We start from the raw sequence: 13,373 nt of genomic DNA on the forward strand, positions 1-13,373 counted from the left end.
CAGCAGACACCAGAAAATCCCCCTGCAGAATTTCAGAGCGCCCCCCCCGGGCCCGCTCGTGGCCGGTTTTTGGGGGCTGGAGGGGTGGCAGCATGAGGGGAAAGCCTTGCCCACAGTCGGCGGGGAGAGGGGAAGTTCCCCCCTCTCCCTCACCTCGGGGCTCTCCCCTCTGCGCCCCCCTCCAGCTAGTGAATGTGTGTGGGCAGCGAGCAGCAGCGGCGGCGGGATACATACCTTCTTCCTTGAGTTCCATCGCCGCCTTCTCGCTCTAGCGGCTGACGTCACTTCCGCCTCCGGAAGTGACGTCAGCCGCTAGAGCGAGAAGGCGGCGATGGAACGCAAGGAAGAAGGTATGTATCCCGCCGCCGCTGCTGCCCGCTGCCCACACACATTCACTAGCTGGAGGGGGGCGCAGAGGGGAGAGCCCCGAGGTGAGGGAGAGGGGGGAACTTCCCCTCTCCCCGCCGACTGTGGGCAAGGCTTTCCCCTCATGCTGCCACCCCTCCAGCCCCCAAAAATGGCCCCGAGCGGGCCCCAGGGGGGGGCCGGCCCCCCCCGCGGGCGCAGGCGCTGCAGGGCCTATTGCTACGCCCCTGTGTCCTACCTAATGTCTCCACACCACTCTCCTCTAGATTGTAAGCTTGCAGGGACCTCCCCCTTGTGTTTTCTATTCCACTCACTGTAATTATTTTATCAAATAAGCATTGGCCTGTATGGCTGGATATTATCATAGTATGCACTATGTGTGTATTTTTGTGCTTATGTTCCTGGATGTCCCGATTGTACTTTCCATCATAAACTCTGATTGCATTGATGTTATCCCCTGATGTCTGCACTGTACTCTGTACAGTACCATGGAAGATAATGACACTATACATAAAATAATAATAATGAATAATGCATTGCCTGCTTGTCTCCTGGCGTTGGGGAGTGTAGGATGCAGCAGGTATATCAGCACCTGTACATAGTCCACAATGAGTTACATCAAAGCTAGCTGCAAGTCACATGTACATCTCAAGCCTCTGCCTGGCATCCCTGAGGGAAAAACATGGGAGAAGATGAAACAGACTCTGGCTGCTAACAGCCGTTATTCATGCGGATGATTCTGTTTTTACTGTTTGTGCTCAATGAATCTAAGCAATGCTCTTGCTATAATGGAGATCCCAATACTACTTTTGTACTTTAACTCTTTCAGACAAAGAAACCTCCTGCAAAAAGAAGTAACCCAGAGCGATCGGAATTACACCGTAACTATAGCAGGCCATGGCACGATCTCAGATCCTCATATGCACCGCCGTCCCACCCATGAGGCGGGGTGAGGCAGCTTCCTCAGGCAGCGGAAGTGTGGGGGCGGGGCCCGCCTGGCCGTGGGGGGGGGGGGGACCGAGCTGGTAGGTAGCAGCCAGGAAGGTGGAGCAGCAGGCACATCGATGAGGAGGGGTCAGACCCCCCTCACCTAGGGCTACCCCATCCACACTACCCCTCCAGCTAATTGCACAACTTGTGTCACTTCCTGCAATGCCGCCCGCGGTACTTCCGCAGTACAGTGGACGCCATTGCAGGAAGTGAGGAGAGCGGTGGAACCCAAGCAGGTGAGTCATTACTTTCCCCGCTCGCTGCCTGATAGAAATGCTGCACAATTAGCTGGAGGGGAAGCACAGACGGGGGGACCCAGGTGAGGGAGGGGGGGGGGGTCTAACGCCCCTCCCCACTGCTGTGGCCGCTGCTCCCCCTTCCTGGCTGTTACCGCCTCCAGGCTGCCTATACTACTGCAGTTGGCTGATGGTGTAATGGTTAAGGGCTCTGCCTCTGACACAGGAGACCAGGGTTCGAATCTCGGCTCTGCCTGTTCAGTAAGCCAGCACTAATTCAGTAGGAGACCTTTGGCAAGTCTCCCTTACACTGCTACTGCCAATAGAGCGCGCCCTAGTGGCTGCTGCTCTGCTCTGGCGCTTTGAGTCCGTAAGGAGAAAAGCGCAATATAAATGTTATTTGTCTTGTCTTGTCTTTGTCTACTGAGGGCAATGATACTACCTATGGGGGGGGGGGGGGTGAGCATCCTCACAAGTTTGCCTTCTGGCAGCAAAAAGTCTAGATCCGGCCCTGCCCATATGATCCACTGTTCACCTGATATATTCTTTCTTCCACTCCACTCTGTACTGCACTGCTGGGCAGTAGTACTATGTACGTGTTCCACCCAAAATGGGTTTCACCTGTGATTCACATCAAGGTGGAACAACCTGCGGCAAGAAACGATTGCCCTGGATTAACGATCGAAAGGTTATATCAGCGCTAAAGAGTATAACACACAGCTGCAGCTAAAGCTCCTGGTGCTCCTGGAAGCCTGAGGAAGCTTATCACAAGTGAAACCAGTCCGCAGCGAGTGGGGAAGATTGCCTTCTCTCTACTTCCTCCACTCGCTGCATCACTTCCTGCAATGCCGCCCTCCGAAGTATAGAGGGCAACATTGCAGGAAGTCTAGCGGCGAGCGGTGGAAGAGGAGAGAAGGTAATCTTCCCCGCTCGCTGCGGACATTATATTTTAACAATTTGCACAAATAGCTGGAGGGGTAGCGGGGACAGGGAGACCCAGGTGATGGAGGGGAGGAACAAAGACCTCCTCCTCACTGCCACCCCCGTCCTGGCTGCTTTCCCCTTCACTTCTGCCCCCTCCACCCCCCCGGGCATACGTTTCTACGGACTGGAAACGTATGCTCCAAATACATTGTAAAGCATAAAAAAGGGGGGCAGAATACCAAACCGGATCCATTTAAAACAGATCCAATCTATCACGAACCTAGTGTGGACCTAGCTATAGTAATCATTAGCAAGCTGTTCCCCATCTCTTTCTTGCACCTCTGACACTGTAGTTTTCCTTGGCAGGTGTAGGTACGCTGTGCTGTATAAATGGTTATGTATAGAGTGCTTGGGGGCCCGATGTAAAACTTGCACCGGGGCCCATAGCTACTAGAAATGAGATTGCTTTTAAGAGTTAATTTAACCTCCTTGGCGGTTCTATTTTTTCGCCAAGGAGGCTGCATTACACTTTTTTTGTAATTTTTTGTTTTGTTTCATGTAGCTACCCAAGTGGTAGCTACATGAAACACCACTAGAGGGCGCATGTGTCCCTCTAGTCCGATCGCCGCCGACAGCAAACAGGAGATTGCGTATAGAATGCGATCTCCTGTTTGGCTTCTCCTGTTACCATGGCAACGATCGGAATGACGTCGTGGACGTCAGCCGACGTCCTGACGTCAGGCGCACCCGATCCAGTCCTTTGCGCTGCCCGGGAGTGATTGGTCCGGTCTGCGCAGGGCTCTGGCGGGGGGCCCTCTTCCGCCACTGCATGCGGCCGATCGCCGCGTGGCCGATCGCCGCGCGGCAGCGCCGATCAAGCTGTACGCGTGGCTAGCAAACTGCTAGCTGCGGGTACAGCACTTTACAGAATTTAAATCGCCCCACCAAGGGGTGAGATATCCTCCGAGGCGGCTTACCCCGTGTCCAGCACAGGGTTACCGCTAAGGAGCTTAAAGAGAACCTGTACTGAGTAAAATTATTTAAAATAAACACATGAGGTAACTTCAAATGAACATTACATAGTTACCTTGCCATCAGTTCCTCTCAAAAGCTCACCATTTTCTTCTTACAGTGATCCCTTCCAGTTCTGACAACATTTTGTCAGAACTGAAATATATCAGTTGCTGCCAATTATATATCAGTTGCTGTCAGTTACAGTTGAGAGGAGAACTGATGTGTCCATGTTTCCCTATGGCTCAAGTGGGCAATGTTACAGTTTAACAGTGTGCTGACCAGGAAGCTGTTATGGGGTAATAGCCATTTTCAAAATGGAGGACGGAGAATTCTATTGATCACAGTGGACAAACAGGACGCAGGAGAGGAAAAATAGATTGAGGAGTAGACTGCACGGGAGGCAAGTATGACTTGTGTATGTTTATTTTGACTTTTAATTTTCAGTATAGGTTTTCTTTAACCCTTACCAATCCCTCTAATCCCAACTATCCATTTTGACACTTAAAATGAACCCAAGGTGAGAATAAACTGACAAGATAAACAATTATATTTATCCGCCTACCCCTAAAATGACTTTTTTTAAGTATCCCAGGGTTTTCTATTATATTTAAACATTTACAAATTAGGTTGAATGTTTTACTGTCTCTAATCAGTGGCAGCCTACTAAGTGTCCCAGAGTTAGAAAAAGGTCAATAGTTGATGTATTTTATCATTCCCTGCCCTCAGAAGTTGTATTCTGTTTGGAAAACATTTATGGCTGTAATTTGCTTATCAGTAATGTTTACTATATTTCCAACAAGCTACCGACAAGACAGAAGCTGTCACTTCAATGCCTAGATATTAACTCTTTCAGGTATCAGAATAAAACAAGTGAAACAGCCTGGTTATTAATATGTTTTGCACTGTGCATACACGTGTTTATTTCATCATGTCACATGTCGCCTCGGGTACACTTTAACTCTAACTTTCCCCTCCCCAAAATAAACTCCTTCCTGTCCTCCTATCCCAATCTCTTTTCCCTCTAGCTGTAACTAACCCCTTCAAGACACCTTTCCCCAATCTCCCCCAGAACACTTACTGATGGCTGCTTTTTATCCTTAGCTATTTTGTATAAGTTAAAATGGATTGAGTGGGATGCTGTTAGCTCTTTATGCAGCTGTATGATATGCAATACCCTAAGCCAGTTCTGCAGGATGAGACAGACCTACAGCTTGGCCCTCTTAGTTATAGATCATTTCAGTTGGCAGTTATGAAACAACTGCTGTATAGACACGGTGTTTGTTTACCAGCCAAAAAGTGTGTGCTGCTTTATTAGGCCTGTGTATTATTGCTGTGTTGTAGTATGAATCATGACAAATGAAACTGAATGGCAAAAAATGCAGGATATTTCGGTAAGAACCCTTTCTACTTCCATGCCATATAACAAGTCCAACCATGTCTCTATATAACAAGTGCACCTATGGGTCCCTATGAATAAGCTGCTATTCTCCCCCCCCCCCCCCCCCAACAGGTTTAGCTATTCCCACCCCTACAACAAGTGCTGACATATCCTCACATATCAAGGTGCAGTGGTGCACCAACGTGTCCCCATGAATAAGATGTTATTCTACTCTCTCTCTCTCCCTCTCCCCCGACCAACATGTTTATCCATTTCCACCCCTATAAAAAGTGCTGTCATACCTTCATATAACAAGTGCACCAATGTGTCCCCACTAAAAAATGCAGCCATTTAATCCCTGTAACAAGAACAGCCAATGTCCCTTCCCCCCTCCATATGTTCAGCTATTTCCACCCCCATACAAAGTACATACATAACCCCCAAAGACTATGTGCAGCTTTGCCAATAGATAGCAAGTGTAGCCCACACCCATCTCAATGCAGAGCAAAGCACGAGTTGTAGAAAAAGGCCATTGATTTATCAGATCCAATGCTGGGTCTTGCATCTCTAGCTTGGCCTGTGTTGAGTGAACTCACATGGCTCATGGGAAATGATGGGTATGGCAACGATAGATGAAGCCTGTAGTAAACCTGACAACGGAGTCCATAAATAAGATATCCAATTTCCTCCCTTCTATGCACAGATGTCTCCACTGGGATGGGGAAATGGTATCGGCAGGTGAAGACGGACCCCAGGCTTAAACTAGTAGTATCCTCTGGCCTCTCTGCTATTTCATCCTGGATGTCTGCCAGGTTCCTAAAATTAAACCTGGATAAGACTGAACTCCTAATCTTCCCGCCCCGTGCTGCCTCACCCCCACTGACCTCTACGTCACTGTCAATAGCACAATCATTCATCCAACCACACAAGCCCGCTGCCTGGGTGTCACCCTGGACTCGACCCTCTCCTTCACCTCCCACATCCAAACCGTAGCTAGGGCCTGCTATTTCCATTTACGCAACATCTTCAAGATCCGGCCTTTCCTGACTCCAGACACTGCCAAACTCCTTGTCCATGCCCTCATCATCTCCCGCCTGGACTACTGCAACTCCCTCCTATCAGGCCTCCCTCAAAACCGCATAGCCCCCTTACAATCCATCATGAACGCAGCAGCCAGACTCATCTACTCCTCCCACCGCTCTGTCTCCATGACTCCCCTACGCAAATCCCTTCATTGGCTTCCAATTCACTTCAGATTTAGCTTCAAAAACCTATGTTTGGCCTACAGATCCATACACAAGTCCTGCCCAACCTACATCTCTGACCTGGTCAGCAGACATACACCTGGCCGCCCACTTCGCTCCTCCAACAACCTCCTCTTAACCACCCCACGCATTTTGCACTCCCATGCACGACTGCAGGACTTCACTAGAGCTGCCCCCATCCTGTGGAACTCTCTCCCACTGCCCATCAGGCTCGCTCCCACTTTCAACACCTTCAAAAAAGCACTCAAAACTCACTTCTTCAAGGAGGCCTACATCAACTCAACACTGCCCTAATCCTTTCTGCCAATAACTTCTTGCTGCACCCCCTCCTTTTGTGTCACCAACCCCTACCTCTAGATTGTAAGCCTTTGGCAGGGCCCTTTCCCCTTGTGTATCATACTTGACTGTGTGCACTTTACCCAGAAATTGGAACTTGTAATTTTTACCACTACCACTCCAGTTTATGATCTGGCATTGTACTCCTATCTGCATTGTGTTGTGTATCTTATTGCTATAACCTGTAGTGTTGTATCTATTGTCTATTACCTGTATTGTTCTGTCACCCCAGTTATCATTGTCTGTAACCCTATTTATTGTACAGCGCTGCATAATATGTTGGCGCTATATAAATCTAATAAATAATAATAATAGTAGAGTAGAGGCCTGGTTGCAGTTACTACCTCTGTGATCTCTCATGCTATGCCTTCTCTCATTACCTTTTTTTGCTGTTTTTCTCAGACAAGCCTTTATAAGATTAGGAGACTTTGGGAGCATGCATCACCGGTGTCTACAGGCAGAGCTGTCCCGCCACCCTAGACTTCGCCCTCCACAAACCCACAAACCCCCACTAAACTGCACTGCAAGTGTGCTGGCTGGCCCAACTGTTCCCTCTATCTTACCCGTCATAGGTAGCCACAGGTGCCCCTTAGTATTAGGTAGTCAGAAGTACCCCAATATTAAGTAGCCTCAGGTACTCCCAAGTATTAGCTAGAGATGCTGTCACTGAAGGGAGATCTTGTCAGTGGAATGTAGAGAGCAGGGTGAGTAACCCCTTCTTTACATTCTGCACAGGACTCTGCATAGGAAAGGAGGGAGGGAAGCACTCGGGGAGGGGAGTGAGCTGCACTTCCATCATTAGGCGCCCGTAAGCACGAGCCTACAGTGCCTTATGGAAAATCTGGCCCTGATTGGGAGTCAATAAGATCAGCAGTAGACTGTGGAGTCTATGAAAAAAAGATCATGTCTACTATATTAGTTACACCCTTCATATCACAAAACTACCCCATTAATCTGTGCCTGTTGTCTTGCATGGCTTTATGCTGCATCACATTATGCAGTTATTATATATAAATTAACATGGAAATCAGTTACCATTCTCAGATGTCTGGTGATATTTCTTCAGAATAATATGCATTCCACATAACAGCTAAGCAAACTGTTTTTTTCTAAATGCATTTACAAATCCTAGGTTGAAAATAAATTTGGGCGTGAGAGTGATTATTTAGCACAGGGATATGCATTCAATATACACAAAAGAACTGTCCAATCTGTTCTTCAAATGCCTCTGTAAATCCGGTTTGAATGGGAAACTAATACAGGGCAGTTTGCACGCTTTAGCTATTCAGATCAATATTCCTATTGACTGTTCTCAACGAGCTTAAGCCCATGCTCTGACAAATTCATTAATGAATCCTCCGTGGGCAAAGCCTGCCTCTGTGCCTCTCTGACTGTTTTCCAGGCTATGTGTTTGCTAACTTGCAGCAAGTGGATCAGCACTGTAGCCTTGCATTACAAGTTAGCATTATAAGTAGACTGTGGGGAGGACCTCGCTGCAGTCACTTCCAAGCCTGCTTAAGGAAGGCTCATCCTCGCAGGGGGCTGACTGAGGTCGAAAGGTGATTGGCTGAAGGCCTAGGGCAGTGCCATGATTGGATCAAAGGATAGAGCCACCTCAGTGGTGATTTCATTTTATTCTCAGAAATTCCCACATGTGAGGCAGGAGAAGTGAAGCAAAGAGACTCACAGGCACACCACAGGGCTCTCCTGCTGGATTTTTCATCCCTCAATCAAATAAAGGTGCTATTGCAGCTGAAGAACCCAATGAGGAGATTTTACAAAGCTTTTTCCACCAGAAGAAAACTGCTGAACTAAAAGCGGATCCAAAACTTTCAAGCCAACAGCAAAATATCAGGAGAAGTGAATTATGACAAAGCATACAGTATTTCCAGGTAAGACACTTCTAGCATTGATTTGTACTGTGAAGAGGTCTGTGCTGTGGTAGATTTTTGGGGATGTAGATTTGTTTAAGTGGTGCGTAGTACTGTGCTGCTGCTGCTGCTGTGACAGAGTCCTATAGAGGCAAGGTGAACAGAGGCCAGGGCATGGGGATTAGTACAAAGAGAGACAGGCTTAAGGGAAACAGACAAAATCACTTGATCCTTATTGCAGAGGTGAGAAGAAAAACACTTCACAGAAACAGGCTGTAAACTGGGGCACAAAGGTGCAGTATTATTATTTAGTGTTTATATAAGTATAAAATAAGTATAAATAAAACATAAAGTATAGAGTACAATAAGCACATATTGGAGAAACCTAAGAGATCTTTATAAAAGCAGCACAGGCTGAAGAGCAGGAAGTTAGCGGTTTTTATTCCCCGCAGTGTTTCGTCTAGTATGTATTATTGTTCAGTTTTTACTGCTTTATAATAGTTGTTTTATAGCTGAAAGTCTACTGTCTGGAACTTCAGTAGTGTTTCTATGGAAACGTAAGAAAGTGCATTATGACTTGAGTTAGAAGGTGTGCTCATGTAAAATAAATAGATACAAAGTACTAAATTGAAAGTATTTTACCATTTTTAATGGCTTATTTATAAATATGTTATTATGATGATGGTTATTATGTCAATGTCAGTATTCCATAGTCACGCCTTTGCAAGGCACGCAGGCTAGCCACAGATATAAGTAGTACTTGGAAACACCTTGCTGTTATAGGCTAAAGCCTGGTACACACTATCAATTATGATTGGCCAATCACTGACCAATTTTACCTCCTCCAGGTAGTATTAGGGTTTACCTACACAATCTGCTGACAGTATTCAAAACCTGTTGTCCCTCATACTACATGGAAGTGATACCATTGGTCAGTGATTGGCCAATCATAACTGAGTGTGTACCAGGCTTAAAAGTTGTGGTAAAAGTAACTATAGATATTTTAGGGGAGCTACATAAGCAAACTCCAATCAGATGCTAAAAGGTCATCAAGTCTTTCAGTTGGTGATATAAACAAGAAAATAAATGTTTATCAATGGGGGAACAATACTACAGTAATGTGCCAAGGTTACCCAACCTGCCCAATGCCTTTCGCCCCAGATAGGGCTCGGTTGGCCATACCTCTAAACAGTGGCATAGGTAAGCAGCCTGGGGCCCCTGTGCACATTTTACATGGGCCCCAAGCACTAGATTGATATAAAGCCCCAAAACCAACCAAGGACAGTTTTAGTGTCAGAGAAGCATAATCAGAGTAAGGAAACTGTTAGTAAAGGATTACTACTATTCAATGCACATATAGAGGTGTTCATTACCAGTAGAGCACCAATGAAAAACTAATAAGATGGATGGAGAAGGGCCCCTAGTGGGCCCCTCGGGTCCAGGGGCCCCGGTGCAGTTGTAACCTCTGCATCCCCTATTGCCTTGCCACTGCCTGCAAGGCTGATATGTCTGGATGGTGCTGTGCTGCTCCCCACGTACTTAGCTATGTAAGAAAGATTTCCTGGATTTTGGATTATATTCATTCAAACAGTATTTGCAATTGGCGGAAAATTTCATAAAAACATGACCTGTTGAACTAGAATTTCCAACCAATTGTCATATTTGCAGGACTTTGTTTTTTATCTTTACTGAACTTGTACACAATTCACTTCTGTCTTATGTCTATGGGTGGACTAATGTGTTCCGTCAACCAGAGAAAAAGTGCAATCACAACCATCTCTGCTCATTGAGTGCTCCGGTGAGAAACTGACTGTCACCCCCTACACCCCACTCCCAATACCAGTATAGGTCACGTAGTGGTTAGCATTCTCGCCTTGCAGTGCTGGGTCCCTGGTTCAAATCCCAGCCAGGGCTCTATCTGCATGGAGTTTGTATATTCTCCCTGTGTCTTTGTGGGTTTCTTCCCACATCCCAAAAATATACAGATAAGTTACTTGGCTTCCCCCTAGAATTGGCCCTAGACTACAATACATACACTACACAATACATCCATAGACATATGACTATGGTAGAGATTAGATTGTGAGCCCCTCTGAGGGACAGTTAAGTGACAAGACAATGGACTCTGTACAGTGCTGTGGAAGATGTCGGGCTCTATAAATACAAAACAATAATAATCGAATGCAATATAAATGTATGGAAAAAAGTATGATTTTTGAATAATAGTAGTGACAGAAACTTTTAGCATCCTTTTTATTAAACTCACCTACGCAAATACCTGCTGTATTCTGTATTGTGTTGTGCATGTTTGTAGGACCAAGTACAAACCTAAAACAACTACAGTCTTCTTGGGCACCTTACTAGCTCTTGCCACTCTATTAATACACTATTTGGGGCGGTGATTTTAAAGGTGTCCACTATCGGTACAATTTTCAGCAAAAAAAAATCGCCCTAGCGTTCAGATAAATGTGATCCGATTGCCAGAAAATAAACCTCGCTGATGTCCCAAATTGACTGCACAGGTGATCATCAAATAACAGTTTAGTCAATCAGAAAAACTTTTTTTTTTATATGTTTTGATGGATAGGAAGTTAAAACAATCGATATATTATGGCATTTTATTTCTGATCAAACCTGATCACTTTGACCAGGGGTCTCAAACTCAATTTACCTGGGGGGCCGCAGGAGGCAAAGTCAGGATGAGGCTGGGCCGCATAAGAAATTTCACAATCGCGGTGCATCGCCTCCTCTGCCTGCCCCTCTCACTCATCCTTCACAGAGAGGGGCGGGGAGAGGCGGCGATTGACGTCAGGAGGGGCAGAGCTGAAGCTGAAAGCTCTGCCCCTTCCGGGAAATGCCGGCGGATTGCCCCCCGGGCGATTTGGGGGCTCTGCAGCCCTAGTTTAGCGGCGGGGATGCGGCGGATTACTTGGGAGCACTGAAGAGAACTATAAGGAAGCTTTTGCCGGCGAGGGCCACAAAATATTGTATCAAGGGCCCGCGGGCCGCGAGTTTGAGACCCCTGACTTAGACTGTAAGGAGAACAGAGGCGCCAAAAGAATAAAATGTATTAAAAGCTTTAAAATTCCTCGGGAGGCAGTGGTGGACTCATCTCCCCGAAGTAGGCGCTTATTATTCTTTTGGCGCCTCTGTTCTCCTTACAATATCAGCATCCACCCCTGCTGGAGGGGTTGAATTCCCTTTCTTCTCCCTATCTACAGAGAGCGACATCTTAATCCTGAGTGAGGACAGGTCTAATCTCCACACCTGCCTATACTTCTGAGTATATTCATTTATATACCTCTCATTACCCATTATTGTACATACTACACTATATTGGGCTCTCGGTGTTCCCTTTTTTTCTCTCTGATCACTTAGACAATTACTTAAAATTGTACCATTAGTGGGCACATTAAGTGTTAACAAATCACTGGGCTGGCCACGTGATGCAGCACAGTGACTCCTTTGCCCCATAATTACACAACAGTCCTATCCAATCCCTTCCATAATCTAATCTCCAGATGTCTATAATATTTCCGGAAAGAATAGTGTACATGGCATAGTTCTTAGGAGCCCCTCCAGCAAGTGGTGTCATGCAACCTTGGCAACAGTATTGTGTACTGTGTTTGGAATACTGTTGCCATGAATCTGTCCAGCAGCTCTCCTGCTGCTGCAGGAGTAATGAGCTGCAAAGCACAGAATATCAGCAACTGTTACCATTTTCCATACCTGCACTAATCCACTGACAGACATCAGATGTTGACACTCCTATATTCTTGTCTGTCATTCAGCTAATTGTGACCTGTCATCCGTAATCAAAACACCTCTAACCATCCATGCTGATTGTGACTACATTAAAATAATCTACCAGTCTGTTTTTGGAATGTGGAGAACTCCAGGGTGCACAGGGCAAACCCACAAAAAGAAAAGTTTAATACATACCTGGGGCCTGCGCTGACTGGCCGAATTACTGGGTGGCGGCGGAGGACGGCGAGGGAGCGATCAGCCTGAAAGGGGCTGGAGGAAGCCCCAGGTATGTATTAAACTTTTCTTTTTATTTTCTCAGGTAGCAGAACTAACATTCGGAGAGGCATCATATAGTAAATTCAGCTAGAATAAGTGATATAATCAGTCTCCTGTAATGCCCTGCACAGCAGCTCTCAGACTGGAAAGGGAAGCAACAAAACAGGGCTGAGGTTTACATTGTGAACTTTGCTACGGTTGGGCAGAGTAATGACTCATCACCGTGCTGCTCACTTGCTCAGTCCAATCAGCATTTGGCCTCTTGCACACTACATGTGATTCCGATTTTTTATCTGATCCGATTTTGGATTCCAGTTAAAGAAAGTACTGCTAAGATTTTTAATCGGAATCCAAAATCGGACGTATAAAAAATCAGAATCACATGTAGTGTGCAAGAGGCCTTAGGCAGTTTTTTTTTCCACAAAGCAACCTAGATGAAGACCTAGGGCCTGGTAAGAATCCAGGGTCCTGTCTGCTTTGTCCACAGATCACCCTCCTTCATCCCTCTCCAAAAAGCTCAGGTGGCTAACAAGGGAAGACTTTGCTGGCACCTGCCTAAAATTATATGAAACTCAAGAATAGCTGGATAGCACTATAAACCTTTTTATAGTACAGAATGCACAATTACATTATAAACCACCAGACAATTGTATGGAGGGGTGGGGGGGGTGGGGGGAGGATAAAAGCAGCCTACAAACCCTAAACAAACACACATACACTGGTTTATATAACTGACAGGGAATACAGCAATGTACACTCTGGCAATAATTATTACAATACATTTGCAGTGCTGGGTACCCAGTTTGAATCACAGCCAGCACTATTGTGTCTGTGTGGCTTTCTTCCGGGCACTTCAGTTTCCTCCCACACTTCCAAAACAGACAGATAAGTTAATTGGCTTGCCCCTATAATTGGCCCTAGACTATGATACATACACTACACGATACATACATAGACATATGACTATGGT

At 46.2% G+C, this 13,373-nt stretch overlaps 2 protein-coding genes across 2 annotated transcripts in view; one reads left to right on the forward strand and one right to left on the reverse strand.

Moving 5' to 3' along the window:
• The window catches only part of LOC137521677 (pleckstrin homology domain-containing family A member 7-like), a 327,880-nt gene that overhangs the window by 273,708 nt on the left and 40,799 nt on the right, over positions 1–13,373 (reverse strand). The gene's annotated exons all lie outside the window — the stretch shown is intronic.
• KCNJ14 (potassium inwardly rectifying channel subfamily J member 14) overlaps positions 7,952–13,373 on the forward strand; it is a 50,196-nt gene continuing 44,774 nt past the window's right edge. The window contains exon 1 of the mRNA XM_068241283.1: positions 7,952–8,401. The gene's annotated coding sequence lies outside the window, so the exon portion shown is untranslated. The remainder of the gene's footprint in view (positions 8,402–13,373) is intronic.

Source organism: Hyperolius riggenbachi, chromosome 6 (genome assembly GCF_040937935.1).
Source record: "Hyperolius riggenbachi isolate aHypRig1 chromosome 6, aHypRig1.pri, whole genome shotgun sequence".
In the NCBI taxonomy this organism is placed as follows: Eukaryota; Metazoa; Chordata; class Amphibia; order Anura; family Hyperoliidae; genus Hyperolius; species Hyperolius riggenbachi.